Source organism: Pan troglodytes, chromosome 4 (assembly GCF_028858775.2).
Source record: "Pan troglodytes isolate AG18354 chromosome 4, NHGRI_mPanTro3-v2.0_pri, whole genome shotgun sequence".
Classification (NCBI taxonomy): domain Eukaryota; kingdom Metazoa; phylum Chordata; class Mammalia; order Primates; family Hominidae; genus Pan; species Pan troglodytes.
The window spans coordinates 78,536,021-78,553,639 of record NC_072402.2 but is presented as its reverse complement, the minus strand read 5'-3'; the positions used below and the strand labels follow the sequence as shown (position 1 = coordinate 78,553,639).

The 17,619-nt window shown below is 35.0% G+C and overlaps 1 pseudogene; it reads right to left on the bottom strand.

Moving 5' to 3' along the window:
- LOC112207399 (beta-glucuronidase-like) overlaps window positions 1-5,028 on the bottom strand; it is a 62,516-nt pseudogene extending 57,488 nt beyond the window's left edge.
- Window positions 5,029-17,619: the final 12,591 nt, after the last annotated feature.

Sequence of the window (17,619 nt, the reverse complement as noted above, 5' to 3'; positions counted from 1 at the left end):
GAAACTGTGTACTTAAACTTCACACTTGACCATTTGGACCCAATAAGACATCTACAGAACACTCCACTCAATAACCACAGAATATACATTCTTCTCATCTGCACAGGGAACATATTCTAACATTGACCACATGCTTGGTCATAAAGCAAGTCTGGATAAATTTTAAAAAATGAAATCATATCAAGCACACTCTTAGATCTCAATGTAATCAAAATATAAATAAATATCAACATCTCTCAACACTACACAAATAGATGAAAATTAAACAACTTTCTCCTGAATAACTTCTGTGTGAAAATCAAAATTAAGGGAGAAATTTTAAGCAAGTGAAATTAATGAAAATGGGAACACAAATTACCAAAATCTCTGGGATGCAGCTAAATCAGTGTTAAGAGGAACGTTTAAATGCCTTTATCATAAAGTTAGAAATATTTCAAATTAACAATCTAACACTACACCTAAAGGAACTAGGGAAAAAAAAAAAGAACAACCCTACATCAACGCTAGGAATGAAAAGAAACAACTAAAATAGAGAAGATCTGAATGAAATTGAGATGCAAAAATCCATACAAAAGATTAATGAAACCAAGAGTTGATTTAAAAAAAAGAGATTGATAGACCTTTAGCTAGATAAACAAAGAAAAAAAAGAGAAGATCTAAATATATAAATCAGAATGACAAAAACGACATTAAAAATGGTCCCACAGACATACAAAATAATCCTCAGAGAATACTAGGAATAACGCTAGACACAAAAATTAGAAAATCTAGAGGAAATGGATAAATTTCTGAAAACAGGCAATCTTCCAAGATTGAATCAGGAAGATACTGAAATACTGAAGAGACCAATATGAAGCTCTGAAATTGAATAAGTAATAAAAAATCTACCAAGCCAAAAAGCCCTGGACTATATGGATTCACAGCAAAATTCTACCGGAAGTATAAAGAAGAACTAGTACAATTCTACTGAAACTATTCCAGAAAAGTTGAAGAGAACGTACTCCTTCCTAACTCATGCTGTGAAGCCAGAATCAGCTTAATACCAAAACCTGGCAGAGACGCAAAAAAAAAGAACATTCAGGTGACCACTGTTGACGAACATAGACTCAAAAATTCTCAACAAAGTACTAGCAAACTGAATCCATCAGCAGCATATCAAAAAATTAATCTACTATGACAATACAGGCTTTATTCCTGGGATGCATGGCTGGTTCAACATATGCAAATCAATAAATGTGATTCACCAGACAAACAGAATTAAATCAAAAACCATATGATCATCTCAATGGATGCCGGAAAAGCTTTCAATTAAATCCAGTGTCCCTTCATGAAAAAACAAAACAAAAAAAACCCTCAACAGTTGAGGCTTCAAATAAGCATACTTCAAAATAAAAAAGAGCTATCTACAACAAACCCACAGCCAATATAATACTCAATGGGCAAAAGCTGAAAGCATTCTCCTTTAGAAATGAAACAAGCCAAGGACATCCACTCTTACCACTCCTATTCAACATAGTACCAGAAATCCTAGTCAGAGCAATCTCGCAACAGAAAAAGAGAAAAGCACCCAAATAGGAAGTAAAGATTAAGGCAAACTATCTGTCTTCACCCAACAATATCATTCTATACCTAAAAAACCTTAAAGACTTCAACAAAAGTCTACTAGAAATGATAAAGGATTTTAGCAAGGTTTCAGGATACAAAATCAATGTACAACAATTAGTAGCATTTCTATACAACAACAACATCCAGGTTGAGAGTTAAATTAAGAACACAATCATATTTACAACACCTAGGATGAAAATAAAATCCCTGCAAATACAACTAACCTAAGATGTGAACGATCTCCACAAGGAGAATTACAAAACACAGCTGAAATCTGAAGCTGGATGCAGTGGTTCATGCCTTTGGGAGGCCGAGGCAGGTATATCGCTTGGACCCAGGAGTTTGAGACCAACCTGGGCAACATAGTGGAACCTCATCTATACAAATTTTTTTTTTTTTTAAATAGTGAGGCATGGTGGCACATGCCTGTAGTCCTAACTACCCTGACGGCTTGAGGCCAGGAGTTCAAGCCTGCAGTGAGCTATAATAACTCCACTGCATTCCAGCCTGGGTGAAAGGGTGAGACCCTGTCTCAAAAAAGGAAGGAAATAAGAAAAGGAAGGAAGGATGGAAGGAAGGGAGGAAGGGAGGGAGGGAGGGAGGGAAGGAGGGAAGGAAGGAAGGAAGGAAGGAAGGAAGGAAGGAAGGAAATTTTGATAACACAAATAAATGGAATAACATTCCATGTTTACAGATTAAAATAATCAATATTGTTAAAATGGCCATACTGCCCAAAGCAATTTGTAGATTCAAGGCTATCTCCATGAAACTACCAACATCATTCTTCACAGAATTAGAAAAAACTATTCTAAATTTATATGGAACACCCCCAAAAGCCAGAATGGCCAAAGCAATTCTGAGCAAAAATAATAAAGCCAGAGAGGCATCATACTACCCAATTTCCAGCTATACTATAAGTGTACACTAACCATGATACTGTTACAAAAGCAGACACTCAAGCCAATGGAACAGAATAGAACACTCAAAAATAAAGCTGCACACTTACCACCATCTGGATCGTGGACAAGGCCAACAAAAACAAACAATGGGGAAAAGGCACCCTATTCAATAAATGGTGCTGGGATAATTCGCTAGCCATAGGCAGAAGAGTGAAACTGGATGCTTACCTTCCACCATACACACAAATTAATTCAAGATGGATTAAAGGTTAAAATGTAAGACTTCAAATTATGAAAACTCTAAAACAAAACCTAGGAAATATTTTTCTCGACATTGGCCTTGGCAAATAATTTTTGGCTAAGTTTCTAAAAACAATTGCAACAAAAACGAAATTGACAAGTGAAAGTCAATCAAACTAAAAAGCTTCTGCACAGCAATAGAAACTATCCACAGAGTAAACAGACAACTTACAGAATGGGAGAAAATATTTGCAAACTATGCATCTGATAAAGATCTAATATAACAAATCCATAAGGAAGAAAAAACGACAAGCATAAAACAACCCCAGTTAAAAAGGGCAAAGCTAATACAGGAGCAGAAAATCAAACTCCGCATCTTCTCACTTATAAGTGGGAGCTGAACAATGGGAACACATGGACACAGGGAGGGGAACAACACACAGTGGGGAACAACACACAACACACACTATAATTTTCTGTAGGGGGTTGAGGAGAGGGAGAGCATCAGGAAAAATAGCTAATGCATGCTGGGCTTAATACCTAGGTGATGGGTTGATAGGTGCAGCAAACCACCACCACACACGTTTATCTATGTAACAAAACTGCGCTTCCTGCACATGTACCCCAGAACTTAAAATTTAAATCAAGAAAAGGCAAAGGACATGAACAGATATTTTCTCAAAAGAAGACACTCAAGTATATGAAAAAACACTCATCCTTACTAATCATCAAATAAATAAATGCAAGCAAAAACCACAGTAAGATGCCATCTCACATCGGTCACAATAGCTATAATTAAAAAGTAAAAAAATTAGATGTTGGCCAGGCTGCAGAGTAAAGGTAATGCTTATACACTACTGTTGGTGGAAATGTAAACTGGTTCAGGTACTGTGGAAAGTATTTTGGAGATTTCTCTAAGAACTTAAAACAGAGATACCCTTCGACCCAGCATTCCCATTACTGGATATATATTCAAAGGAAAATAAATTATTCTACCAGAAAAATATATATGCACTCGTATGTTCATCACCATGTTATTCACAATAGCACAGACATGGAATGAACCTAGGTGCCCATCAACGGTGGATTGGATAAAGAAAATGTGGTACATATACACTATGGAATACTATGCCTCCATAAAAAAGAATGAAATTATGTCCTTTGCAGCAACATGGATGGAGCTAAGGACATAATCCTAAGCAAATTAGTGCTGGAAAAGAAAACCAGATACCACACACTCTCACTTATAAGTGGAACCTAAACATTGAGCACACAGGAACATTTAACATGGGAACAAGACATGCTGCAGGCTATGGGGGTGGGGGAGAGAGGGGAGCATGGGCTGAATAACTACCTACTGGGTACTATGCTCACTACCAGGGTGCACTGTACAAAAGTAACAAATCTGCATATGCACTATCTGTGTCTGAAAAAAACTGAAATTATAAAAACCAAGAGAATATGTTTCTAATGAATGTAGACTTTATTTGATGGACTGGATTAGAATATAATATTTTTCTAAGGGGAAAGGCATTGGGGGATGCACAATGTCTACAGGTTTCTAAATCTCTCTGGTTTCTCACCTAATTCATAGTCTCTTATGTCATTTTCATAGTTTTCATATTCTGCCTTTCCACCTCTTCTTTTTAACAAGTAAAATTCCTCATAGCATACAAAAAACCAATTTTATAAAAAACCCATATTATAGATCAGGGACCTGTGGATTATATGCTATTAGAACTATACAAAATGTCTCTATATAGTTTTCTGTATCTTTCGAATATCTTTGGGTGAAGCTGCAGACCTTCTTGGTGAGTGTTACAGCTCTGCGCTGAGCCAAACAGTGAGCAGCAGCAAGATTGCAAAGAGCAAAAGAACAAAGCCTCCACACTGTGGAAAGGGACCCTAGCACGTTGCTGTTGCTGGCTCTGGCAGGTGCTTTTATTCCCTTATCTCACCCAACCCACATCCTGATGATTGGTCCATTTCATAGACAGCTGATGGGTTCATTTTACAGAGAGCTGCTTGGTCTGTTTACAATCCTTTAGCTAGACACAAAAGTTCTCCAAGTCCCCACCAGATTAGCTAGACACAGAGCACTGATTAGTGCGTTCACATACCTTGAGCTAGACACAGCATGCTGATTGGTGCATTTACAATCCTCCAGCTAGACGTAGTAAGTTCTCCAAGTACCCACCGGACTCAGGAGCCCAGCTGGCTTTGCCTAGTGCATCCCGGCCGCGGGCGGAGCTGCCCGCCAGTCTCTGGCGCGCTGCCGCACTCCTCAGCCGTTGGGCGGTTGACGGGACCGGATGCCGCGTAGCAGGAGGTGGCGCCCGTCCCCTCGGGGTGGCGCGCGGGAGCCCGCGGTTGGGGGGCGGGGGGCAGGGGACGGGGGCGGGGAGCAGGGTGAGGGCTCCAGCATGGCAGGCTGCAGGTTCCGAGCCCTGCCCCCTTGCCCCGCGGGGAGGTGGCTGAGGCCCAGCGAAAATTCGAGCGCGGCGCCGGCGGGCCATCACTGTTGGAGGACCCAGTGCACCCTCCGCAGCTGCTGGCCCGGGTGCTAAGCCTCTCACTGCCCAGGGCCGGCGGCGCCAGCCGACCGCTCAGAGTGCGGGGCGCGCCGAGCCCGCGCCCACCCGGAAGTCGCGCTGGACCTGCGAGCACCGCAGGCAGCCCAGGTTCCGGCCCGCGCCTCTCCCTCCACACCTCCCCGCCAGCAGAGGGAGCCCGCTCAGGCCTCAGCCAGCACAGAGAGGGGCTCCCACGGTGCAGCTGCGGGCTGAAGGGCTCCTCAAGCGCAGCCAAAGTGGGCTGAGGCCGAGGAGGCGCCGAGAGCCAGCGAGGGATGCCAGCAAGCTGTCACCTCTCAGAAATACAGGAAGAACATCAATAATGTTCGAAGTTATAAAGTAGGTTTCTATCAAGAATAAAACATAAACGATCAAAGAATTCCTTATAAAAACATTTTTTATTTCTAGGAATCAAAACATAAATATAAAATTTGAGAGTCCACCAAAAAAAATTAGATGCCAGATTTCACTATAATTACCAGGGAAGCGCCCAAACGGGTTGTTTACGGCGCCTCGGGGAAACTTTCTGTTTCGTGTTAAGGGTCTTGAACCATGATGTTTAGAAAACCATGGGCTGATGCTTTCAGAACCTCTGTGATTGTTGCCTCTGACACTGCATCCAGTAGACTAGCATGTTGATTAGGGAAAGCTAAATTCAATAAAATACGACTGTAAGTGGGGTCACCACCTTGAGGGGTTATGTTAGAAAAGTAGATGATAAGGTGGTATTGATAGAGTATTGAAGTCTGGGCTCAAATGGTTGCCTGGGGCCTTTCAAGACCAATGCCTGATAAGAATAGGTAATGTTCAGGACATAGAGTTTAGGATTGGGGGACACTGTGAGTTAAGGGCCATGACAGAAGTCTTCATAAGTAAACTGTTATTTACACAAGCTGCTACCTGCCCAGGTGAGCAATCTGTTGGCCCAGAGGAGAGTTGCTTACTGACATAAATTGATTTGCAGAAATTTCCTGAAGCAAACAATAAGTTATTTATTGGTTTGCAGCCTTACTTTCCTGAAAAATACTTTTCTGGAATGAATTGTGAAATCATGTTGACATAGATGGCCTCAGGTTTCAGTTCGGATAATTAAGCTGTGTAAATATAGAAAGTCTAAGGTTTCTGTGTGCTGTTGATTCACAGTATGCAACAATGATCATATTACTTTTATTTACTATGAGCTTCAGCTGAAAGTCCAAAAGAAACTTTAATTTCAGATACTTAATGAAGTCATTATAGCTGTGGTAATTTCCTTTAGCTGGGTGTGAGTGTGTGATGTGAGCGTGTGATGTGTGTGTGTGTGTGTGTGTGTGTACTCTGGCAGCATATTCCAAATAATTTCTGTAAAATTTCAGTTTGAAATTAATAGAAGACATATTAAATTGTTTAAACTCTTTGTTATTTAAATTCTATATTACTTTAGTTGATTACTCTGTATTATTACGGCAAAGCTTTGATATGTTGCCCTGAATTAAAATGAAAAGGCTGTTCGGCATAAAAACAGGAATATTTTATTACCAAAAAGAATTAACTACCATATGTCATTTACAGAAAAGAGTAAATTCTTCAGGGCATAGAAAATACACATTTCCTTCTGTTTGTGTGGAAATAAGCAAAATACCTATTATAATAGATTCCTCACAGAATTTTGTGAAGCTTCAGGTAAACTTGAAAGAGAAAAATTAAAATGCTAGAGTTTCATAATTACAAATTGGGATATAAAAATAGAATAATTATTTGAATTTTGTATTTCTCTCCAGGGGATCAAAAGTAATATATAAACTTTTAATAAATATTGATATAGCTTCACGTTGACTCCATATGTGAGCAATTTGCTTTCTGTTAAATTCACAATTGCATAATTTTTTTCAGGCTGGAATGCACTTGGATGCCAGAGATTTTGATTTCTTAATGTGAAATAAGGTGATAATACATTCCAAAGTATATATGTTTTCAACTTTGAATATATCTGGTGTATTTGGAGTAATATCTGAGTAAATACACTTATATGTAAGAGAATCAAAGGAACAAGATATTATTTTATATCCAAGGAAATTAAAACACTTAGAACATAAATACGTATTGCATTACTTCATATTAAAGAAATGTTTTACAAAAGAAAATAAAGGAGCTTATTTTATAGCCCCATTTCCACAAATAATAGCAAAGGTACATACACATATCTAATGTTTTACACACTCATTATTGTTTCTCTTAAAATTTGTTGCTTATACTATTTTAAAAAGCAAGCCTATAGATTGTTGTGTGTATACACATATACACACAACATATATATATGTGTATATATATATATATATATATATCAGCAAGCAAGAGAATGGGCCTCTTCCTACTGAGGTTTAACATTTGCATGTATATGTATATTTTGATTCACATAGACTTATTGTTCTTTAATTACGTGAACAGTGATTCCTGGTTACATTATTGGAAAATGGAAGCAGTGCTCAAAGAGCATCACCTAAATTTCCATCATATTTTGCTCTCAATATATTTTGTACATCCAAATATATTGTGATTAATCTGCATACATTTTTGCTGTTCTAGGTGACGCTGATATGAGGCTAGGTAATACACGACCTTAGTCTGCATGTTATACTTGTGTAACACACATAATTTTACAGTGCTAACAGGTGCTATAATAACTAACTATAGTTAATGATGAATGAAAGAAGGAAGATGTTAAGATGTTAGGGAAGGACTCAAAAGATGCAGTGCTTGAGTTAGAATTTTAAGGGAGATTATGCAAAAGCAGTCACTTAAGGTGGGTTGGGATAATCTAGAATGTGGGAATGATGTATGCAAAGTCACACAGGAGAGATACAGCATGCATGTTTAGAAAATTGTTGATTACATATGGAAAGTTTGCAGGACTTGCATCCTAGAATGTCAGGATTTTAAGCTAAGTAGGGTTCAAATTAAATTTTTCACATACTTCGCTGCATTATAATAACTAGTTTATGTTTAACTCATCCACTAAACTAAGTTATTTGAAAAGAGATGCCAGTGTTCACTCAATCTAGTTGTCTGTCATTAATAATATAAAAATAATTGAGATTTTAATTTTGGTCTGCTAAGCCTGTTTAATTAAAATTTGACATTAAATAAGATTTTACAGGCCTCTAATTTTTTTTTCAGTCATCACAGTTTGAATATTAAACATTACTACTTTTATCTCCCTCAGTCAGCATAAAACATACTACTTATGGTTTTAATAATCAAATTCAATGAGCACCAACAAAATTTGATGTAACTATTAACTTTGAAATTTTATTGAAATAGAACTATGCCTTGGGTATCATTCAAAGCATTTAATTGTTGCAATAAAAAACTGAGATAAATTGAAATGATGGACAATATGGGTCGAAAGCAACATTGGCTTGAGGGAATAGGCTAATGTTTGAGAACGGAATTGTTAAGGACAAGATTGGATGTTTATATTATTTTAGGAAAGATACACTCTAATGGAGTTTAATTCTAAAATGTTTAATATTATGAAAATATTATATATTATATGATCATTATAGAAAATTAAAAATATAAGAACATCAGAAGCAAAATAGTCAAAGTCTACCTAAACCCAATTAGCAGTGAATACTATTAATCTTGATTTGCATGTTTCTAATCTTATTATTATCAAATTAATAAACAGCTTTCAGATATTCTGCTTCTCCCTGTTACTAGATCAGGATAATGTCATTTATGTACAGGCATCTCCTGCTTACTCAGTTCAGCATTGATCAATAAATATTTTAGACTTCCATTCAAAACACTTCCATTTTTCTTTTGCCCATATTCTTTTTATTCAGTGCTACCTATTTTCAAATACACAACACTTTGTCAAACAAATTCCAACATTAGATTGGATATAGTTGGTATCAAAGTAGTAATACACATTGCCATTCCTAATCCTCAATGCATTGATCCTGAAAATTATTTGTAAGAATAGAAAAATACTGGATATTTCAAAATAAGTCTCATTTTGTTGCTTACACATGAAAGACTGGAATTAACCAACATAACCATTACAAGGTGATTGAGCAAATGAATAGATGGAAAATATTATAGAAACTTTACTGCAGTTCATCAACCATTGTGGTCGTTAGGCCATAGGAAAATACAGTGTGATAGTACCCCTGTCTTCTTTTCCATTTGTTAAGTCTCATATCCAAATAACAGTGGATAGACCTTATGAGAATACAAAGTGAGATAAAAATAATTTTTGGCTTTTCAATGTATCTTATTTGATCTAAGAGGTATTTCCCCGACTTTGATGCAATAATTATTGTCACAAAATTTGACTTCATTAAAGACCATTTTAAGGATCTTTGCAGCTGACAGCAGTGACTTTTTTACCTCCTACAGAGTTTCAACTGACAGTCTTATTGTCTCTGACTTTCCCAAATTAATGACATAATTAGTCACCAGGGCTTTGGCTGCTCAATAGGGATTTAGTAAGCAATGAGTCATATGTTGGGGAACACTTCAACAAACAAAATGTTGGCAGAGAAAGATGTATGAATCAGCTAGGAAGAAACACTATTCTATCATTGAGGATCTTTCTAATATTGGATATCACAGAAAAATTTTCATATAGATTACCATATGAGTGAGCCAAAATCTCTAGGAACAAAAAAGCTTAGTGTAATTATAACTCCTTGCCATGATTTAACTTAAAATTTCTTTACTTATTTAGCAATTCTATAAACAAGAATCATTTCTGTTAAGGATACTAAGGAGAGTGTTCCTATTGAATCAGAACATTTAAAAGAAATAATTGAGGAACTCACACATGTAAAACGTCATTAACCAAACTAAAATAAAATGTGAGGGCATAAACTTAACCAGAAATGTTTAAAACCTATATATAAAAAAACCTAGAAAACACTTCTGAATGGCACAAATTTGGACTTGAGCACAGGGAAAGAAATTCCATGCTCTTGAAAAAGCCTTATAATCATAAATGTGCCAGTTCTTTAAATAAACTTATATCTTCTATGTCATAACAAAACAATATTTTCTAGAATTTCTTTTTCCAGATTTAGAAAAATAGACAAATTTACTTGGAGGAATAAAGAAGCAAGAATAGCTAGAAATATCCTATAAAATCAATGGAATTTGGAGTCAATACAAAATGTTAAGCAATTCTTAAAGCTTCTATGATTAAAATGAGTTATAAATACAGATAGATGAAGATCATATAGAAAATCAAGACATTGACAGATATGGAAAGGTGGTATATAATGAAAACATTTCAGATCAATGAGGGGGAAATGTTAACTGGAAAAGAATATTAAAAAGGCAATGAACTCAATAAGACAACAAGAAGCAAACCACAGAAAAATAACTGGACTGGATTAAAAAGAAAATATTTTAGACACTTCAAAAATAAAATACTCAAATAACCAATGAACTTATTAAAAGGTTTTTATTTATATTGGTTATCTGAAAAAAAAATTCAAACCACAATGAGATGTAAGTACTTGTCATTCAGAATCCTGAATTTGAAAGGAATATTTTAGAATTCTAAGTTGAAGAGAAAATGCAAAGTATTGATGAGAATGTTGACTGATTAGAACACTCAAATTGATGTTATTGGCATAGCTTAGTTCAAATAATTTGGATAAAGATATGTATTAGGCCCCAAAATTCTACTTGTAAAGATGGTTTCTCCAGAAATGCATGCATATATATAGCTAAAAAAAAATGTGTACTCATGAAAACACTTTTCAGAATAACACCAAAATAACCCCAAACTGTGGGCCAAAAGTGGACTAAAATACTTATAAAGAGTACAGTAAACAAATAAGTTGTAATATGATCACCTAATAAAATATTAGAGAAATAAATGTAAATAGTTTCATTTGCAGGTCATATAATCAATTAGTCTCACAAATAAAATATTAAGCAAAAAAATGTGGTTCAAAACACTACACACACTATTTGATTCCTTACTGGTAAAAGTTAGAATAGTGTTATGTTAAGAGGGATGGGTGGAAATCAGGTGTGTGACTATTACATTTTCTTATTCTGGATGATCATAGTATTTTAAAACTCACTAAGCTTTAAACTTATGTGCATTTACCCATGTGTATACAATACTTTAATAGAAGCTTCAAATCAATGAGAAAACATAAAACTGTCTGATGGAAAAATAGCTTGAGGAAATGAACAGGTATAGCAGAAAAGAAGGGCTGCATATAGTTTAAAAACTTGAAGAGATGTTTAATCTCTTTGCAAATAGAAAAACTACGCATTTAAACTGAAATACCATTTTCATGTTCCAAAATTAAAATTATTAGAAATATGATGGTATACAGTGATGGTAATATGGGAGAAAGGAAACGTCCTAGGCAATTTGGCTAAGCTTTTCTGAGAAAGATTTAGGCAATATGCCATTAAGATTTAATGTGAACAAATGGGAAATTTGCCCACATAAATTTCCCATTTGGAAATATTTGGAAAGATATTCTATTTTTCAAAATTTAATCTGAAAATACCTAAGCCCCTGATATTTTTCTAAAAACTGGAATGTCCCTGTGGTCATTGGGTTTTAGAGACATAATTTTCACTGTGATGGTCATAATTTTAAAAGGTTGCATCATCCATTTTTAGTTAACATATATTGTACTAACATCACATATCTATGTAATAGAAAAATAGAGTCAATTCATTTAGGGACAGACATGAAAATGACAAATACATATAGACATAGAAAGGTATCTTGTGCATTATACTGAGAAAGACAATAGAAATAAACAATTTACATGGGTTGATTTATTTTGATTAAGATATATAAGTGGTTAGATAAATGTTAAATAGGTCAGTATGTAATTACAGAAAATGACAAATTGTTATGTATGGTACATTTGCAGGCATAACACAGACATTACATTTTGGAAAATTGTGTTCTATGCAACAGTGCCAAGTCTAATGAAAGTAAGAGGAAGAGGAATTCAGCCAAAGTACCAACCCCTGTTATCCATTCCTTAAGAAAGGAACTTCTTTATACACTCAAAAGAGGGGATTCTTTTTAAATCTGTTTCCAGAGGGGCATCTGCATACACATACACATACACACACAAACACACATTTACATTATATTTAAATGTGTGTGCATGATATATACATGTATTTATTTATTTAATATATATGTGTTATCCGGGTCCTATATAGGAACACACACACACACACATTTTGAATCAAACACTCTTTCGTATAATTTTGGTGACAAATGTATGCAATAAATGAGAATACTTTAACTTTCCAAAAAGCTATTCAAAAGTATAATTTTCAAATAAAATATATGTTTGTATGACAACAAATGATTTTTTATAAATAATATATTCTGCATTATCAATCTGCCACTGGTTTTTATTAAGTAAAAAAACCCGTAAGTTTGTATGCTCTTAAAATACATATAACATTTGTAAGAATAGTTTTTATGTAAAAATAATTATAGTTCACTATAACTATGTTAAAAATAGACATAGCCAGGCAAGTCGCTCATGCCTGTAACCCAGCACTTTGGTAGGCTGAGGCGGGCAGATCACTTGAGGCCAGGAGTTCAAGACCAGTCTGGCCAACATAGCGAAACCCCATCTCTAATAAAAATACAAAAATTAGCCGGGCATGGTGGCCCATACCTTGTAATCCCAGCTACTCAGGAAGCTGTGGCAGGAAGATTGCTGGAACCCGGGAGGCGGAGTCTGCAGTGAGACAAGATCATGCCACTGCACTCCAACCTGGGTAACAGAATGAGACTCTGTCTCAAAAAAAAAAAAAAAAAAAGAAAGAAAGAAAAGAAAAAAATAGACACAGATGAAGGGTGTCTTTGATTATGCAAATAGATTACCCATCTTGTACTCACTGTGTTTATTTCAATAAATGATCCACAGAATATGCTACTTTTGATTTATAGTTTTCTTCTCCTTCACCGCTGTGGACTGGGAAAATATTTCTTATTATTTCTGCTGCAGAGTAGCAAAAAATTATGAGCCAGAAGGAAGACCACTACAACAAGCAAAATCTCTGAGTAATCATAAAATGAAGAACTATTTCCTGTTGGGATTCATTGTGACGAATTTGATTTTAAATTCTTGGTGTTGGCATTTTATTTTTAAAATTTAGCTTTCTTGCCTATTCTGAAATTGTCAAAAATTCAGAAAAACAATCATGATCATTTGCTTGCTGATCAATGGAGACCTAATGATTTTTAGGCTGTGAGACTACAGTAATAAATAAATAAATAAATAAAGTTGATACTTCCTTCTATCGAGGGAAATTGAGCATTTTTCTCATAGTCCTAAATCACCAGATCAAGGGATATATGTAATACTTGAGTGTTGACATTTTATTAATTTTTATATTTAACTAGAGCTGTAAAGTTGAAACAAATGGATCAATGCAATAGCCCATAAAATATTTTTAAAACACATAAAAGAAATATCACTAAAATTTAAACATAAAAAAAATACAAAAAAACCCTGAGCTATAGGAAGGGAAGTATCCTCTAAATGCCCAAGTTGAAGGTAGTCCTCTTAGAAAGGCACAGTAAGAGGCAGTGTTTGATGGGAACGTGATTTTTCAAGTATTTTGAATTTTCAAACTCACCACATTAACTGAGTAAAATGAAAAAAATATATAAACTTCCTCTGAGGCAGAAAAAACATTTGGCATTTTCAAGATAGAATTATAATAAAAATATCTCGCCCCAATAGAATACAAAGAAGCATCCTTAAGCAAATAGAAGGTATCTACGGAAATATCACACTGAAGTTTGAACTAATAAATTATTCATTTAAGATCCAGAAGAAGACAAAGTGTCCTCTTTCACTATTGTTCTCTCTACTGTATGGGAGGAATTAACCAGTGAGACAAATCAAATAAATAAGTAAAACATACACAGTTAAGAAATGAAAAATACAATTCTAAATTTTTAAACAACTCCATTACCTATACATAAACTTCTAGTGACTGTAAAAATCAGCTGCTGGAATAAACTAGTAATTTTAGCCACATCATAGAAAAAATAAGTCAACCCATTAACTTATTTCTATATATTTCCAATGAGCAATTAATGATAAAAATCAAATTCGTGTAAAATACTAATAAAAATAAAATATGTATATATGATTTTAACAAATTACATGCAAGATCTCTCTAAATAGGAAACTAGCAAAAGTGTTGGGAGATGTAGGAAAGTTCTAAATAAATGGAGTCACATACAATAATTGATGGTTTTGATGTGTGTCCCTGCCTAAATTTGATACGATGTAATCTCCAATGTTAGAGGTGAGGCCTGGTGGGAGGTGATTGGATCATGGGGTGGATTTCTCATGAGTGGTTCAGCATCATCCCTCTTGATATTGTTCTCATAATAGTGAGTGAGTGAGTTTTCATGAGATCTGGTCATTTAAAAGTGTGTAGCACCTTCCCCTTTCACTCTCTTGCTGTTCTGGCCATGTGACGTGCCTGTCCCCCTTTGCTTTCTGCCATGATTGTATGTTTCCTGAGTCTTTCCAGAAGCTAAGTAGATGCCAGCATCATCCTTCCTGTATAGCCTGCAGAACAGTGGGGCAATTAAACCTCTTTTCTTCATAAATTGTTGAATCTTCTGTATTTCTCTATAGCAATGCCAGAACAAACTAATACAATAATCATGGCTTGAAAGTTCAGTGAATTTTAGTGTGTAAAAGGTTTTGGTTTTTCCAAATTAATCATTCTAGAAATCCTCACCATAATCACAAAAGATATTTTTATATAAATTGACACACTGATTTAAAAATGTACATCAAGAGAGCAAAAACAAATGATAAAAAGCTGAAAAAAAAGTTGGAATACTCACACTTCCTAACACCATGCAATAACTTAAAGCTATAGTCATCAAGAGAATGTGTTATTAGTATATGGATAAACAATTAGAGTAATGGAATGGAATAGAGTTCACAAATAGATCCATGCTTATATGAATAATATAATATCAAAAATACTGCAGTTATTCAAAGGGGAAAGATAATTTTATTTAACAAAGTGTGCAGAACTACGAGATAAATGTGAAGAAAACAAACCTCAAGTCCTTCCTCACAACAAAAGCATGAATGAGCTCAAAATTAAATGAGTCCAAAATATATTATGGAACAATGTGTAAAAGTGAAAGCATAGGCTTCAAATATAAAGCACAGAAAATGTCTTAGTAAACTACATGAAAGCATTTCTTTTTGTCCAAACTGTGGAGAAATTTCTTTTTATTCAGAAAGCAATAATTATATAATGATAAACTACAGAAATGTATAAATATATTTATACTTTAATGTTTATTTTTAATTACACAATTATATATACTATTTATTATGAATAAGAGCAAGAATATATAAATATAATGTACAACATAGAAACAAGAGAACTATAAAAACTAACAGATGCTACACAAAAATGATATAATAGCAAATAAGCAAATGAAAAATTTCTTAATATCGTTAGTAATAAAAAATAAAATGAGATAATTATACACATCTACTAGAAAAGCTACTGTTTTAAAAATTGTGTTACCAATATTTGGCATAGATGTCAAGAAACCAGAATCTAGAGTTTGCATACATTGACGGTGGGAGTGTAACACAGTACAGCTACTTTGGATAACTAAATCTACCTTACATGTACCAATTCTACCCCTAGGCATTTATCCTAGGGGGGAGAAAAGCATAAGTCTACAAAAAGGCTTGCACAAGTACCTTTATTCATTATTGTCAAAAACAGACACCATGCAACTGTCCACCAAGAGCGGCGTTCTCAAGTTCAGCACTATTAGCTGTTGAAGTGGCTTAATTCTTTGTTGTGGGGAGCTACAAAACTCAACCATAAAAAAAGCAAATAATTTGATGCAAAAGTGGGTCAAAGACCTTAACAGACACTTCACCAAAGAAGATACGCAGATGGAAAACAACATATGAAAAGATGTTTTATATCTTATGTCATCAGGGAAATGCAAATTAAAACAATGTGAGACTACTACACACATATTAGAACTGTCCAATTTCAGAACACTGACAATACCAAAAGCTGTTAAGGATGTGGAAATACCAAATGCTGTCAAGTATGTGGAAATACAGGAAACTATGTTCATTACTGGTGGGAATGAAAAATGGTACAGCAATTTAGGAAGACATTTTGTTTGGCAATTTCTTACAAAACTAAACATCCTTTGTCTTAGTCTGTTTTGTGTTGCTATAAAGAAATACCGAAGGCTAGGTAATTTACCAAGATCAAGTTTATTTGCATTATGTTTCTGATGTCTGAAAAAGTTCAAGATTAGGTATCTTGTAAGAGCCTCCAGCTGCTTCCACTCATGGTAGAAGGCAAAGAGGAACTGGAATGTGCAGAGATTACACGGTGAGAAAGGAAGCAAGAGAGAGAAAGAGGATAAGGTGCCAGTTTCTTGTTTATCAGCTCTCCTGGGAACTAAGAGTAAGAACTCACGCCTGAAGGAGGGCATTAATCTATTCATGAGGAATCTGCCACTGTCACTCAAATGCTGCCCATTTAGCCGACCTCTAACATTGGAATCAAATTTTAGCATGAGATTTGGTGGGTACAAACAGTATATTCAAACTATAGCACTTACCATATGGTTCTGCAATCGTGCTACTTGGTATTTACCCAAAGGAGCTAAAAACTTATGTCCACATAAAAAGCTGCAAAAGGATGTTTATAGCAGTTTTATTCATAATGACCAAAACTTGGAAGCAACCAAGATGTTCTTCAGTAGGTGAATGGATACATAAACTGAGGAATATCCAAACAATGGAATATTATATAGAGCTAAAAAGAAATGAGCTATAAAGACATGGCAGAAACTTAAATGCTTGTTACTAAGTGAACAGAAAATCCACTGTATGATTCCAACCATATGACATTCTCGAAAAGGCCATATGATGGGGCAGTAAAAAGATGAATGGTTGCCAAATGTTAGAGAGAGGGAGGGATAAATAGGCAGAGCACAGAGGATTTTTAGCGCAGTGAATCTACTCCGCATGAAACTAAAATGAGAGCTACATTTGTTTAAATGCAGTTTGGAAACGTGAAATTTGTCTGATAATTATGAGTAAATGCAAGTTCAAAAATTGTAACAAAATGTACCACTCTAGTGGGAGATGGAAAAGGCTATGTATTTGTCTAGGCAGGGTAATTTATGGGTATTTTACACAGCTTTGGGTAAATTTTGTTGTGAACTAAAACCAGTCTAAAAAAAATCTATTAATAAAAAAAGCCAAGCCTGCACTATG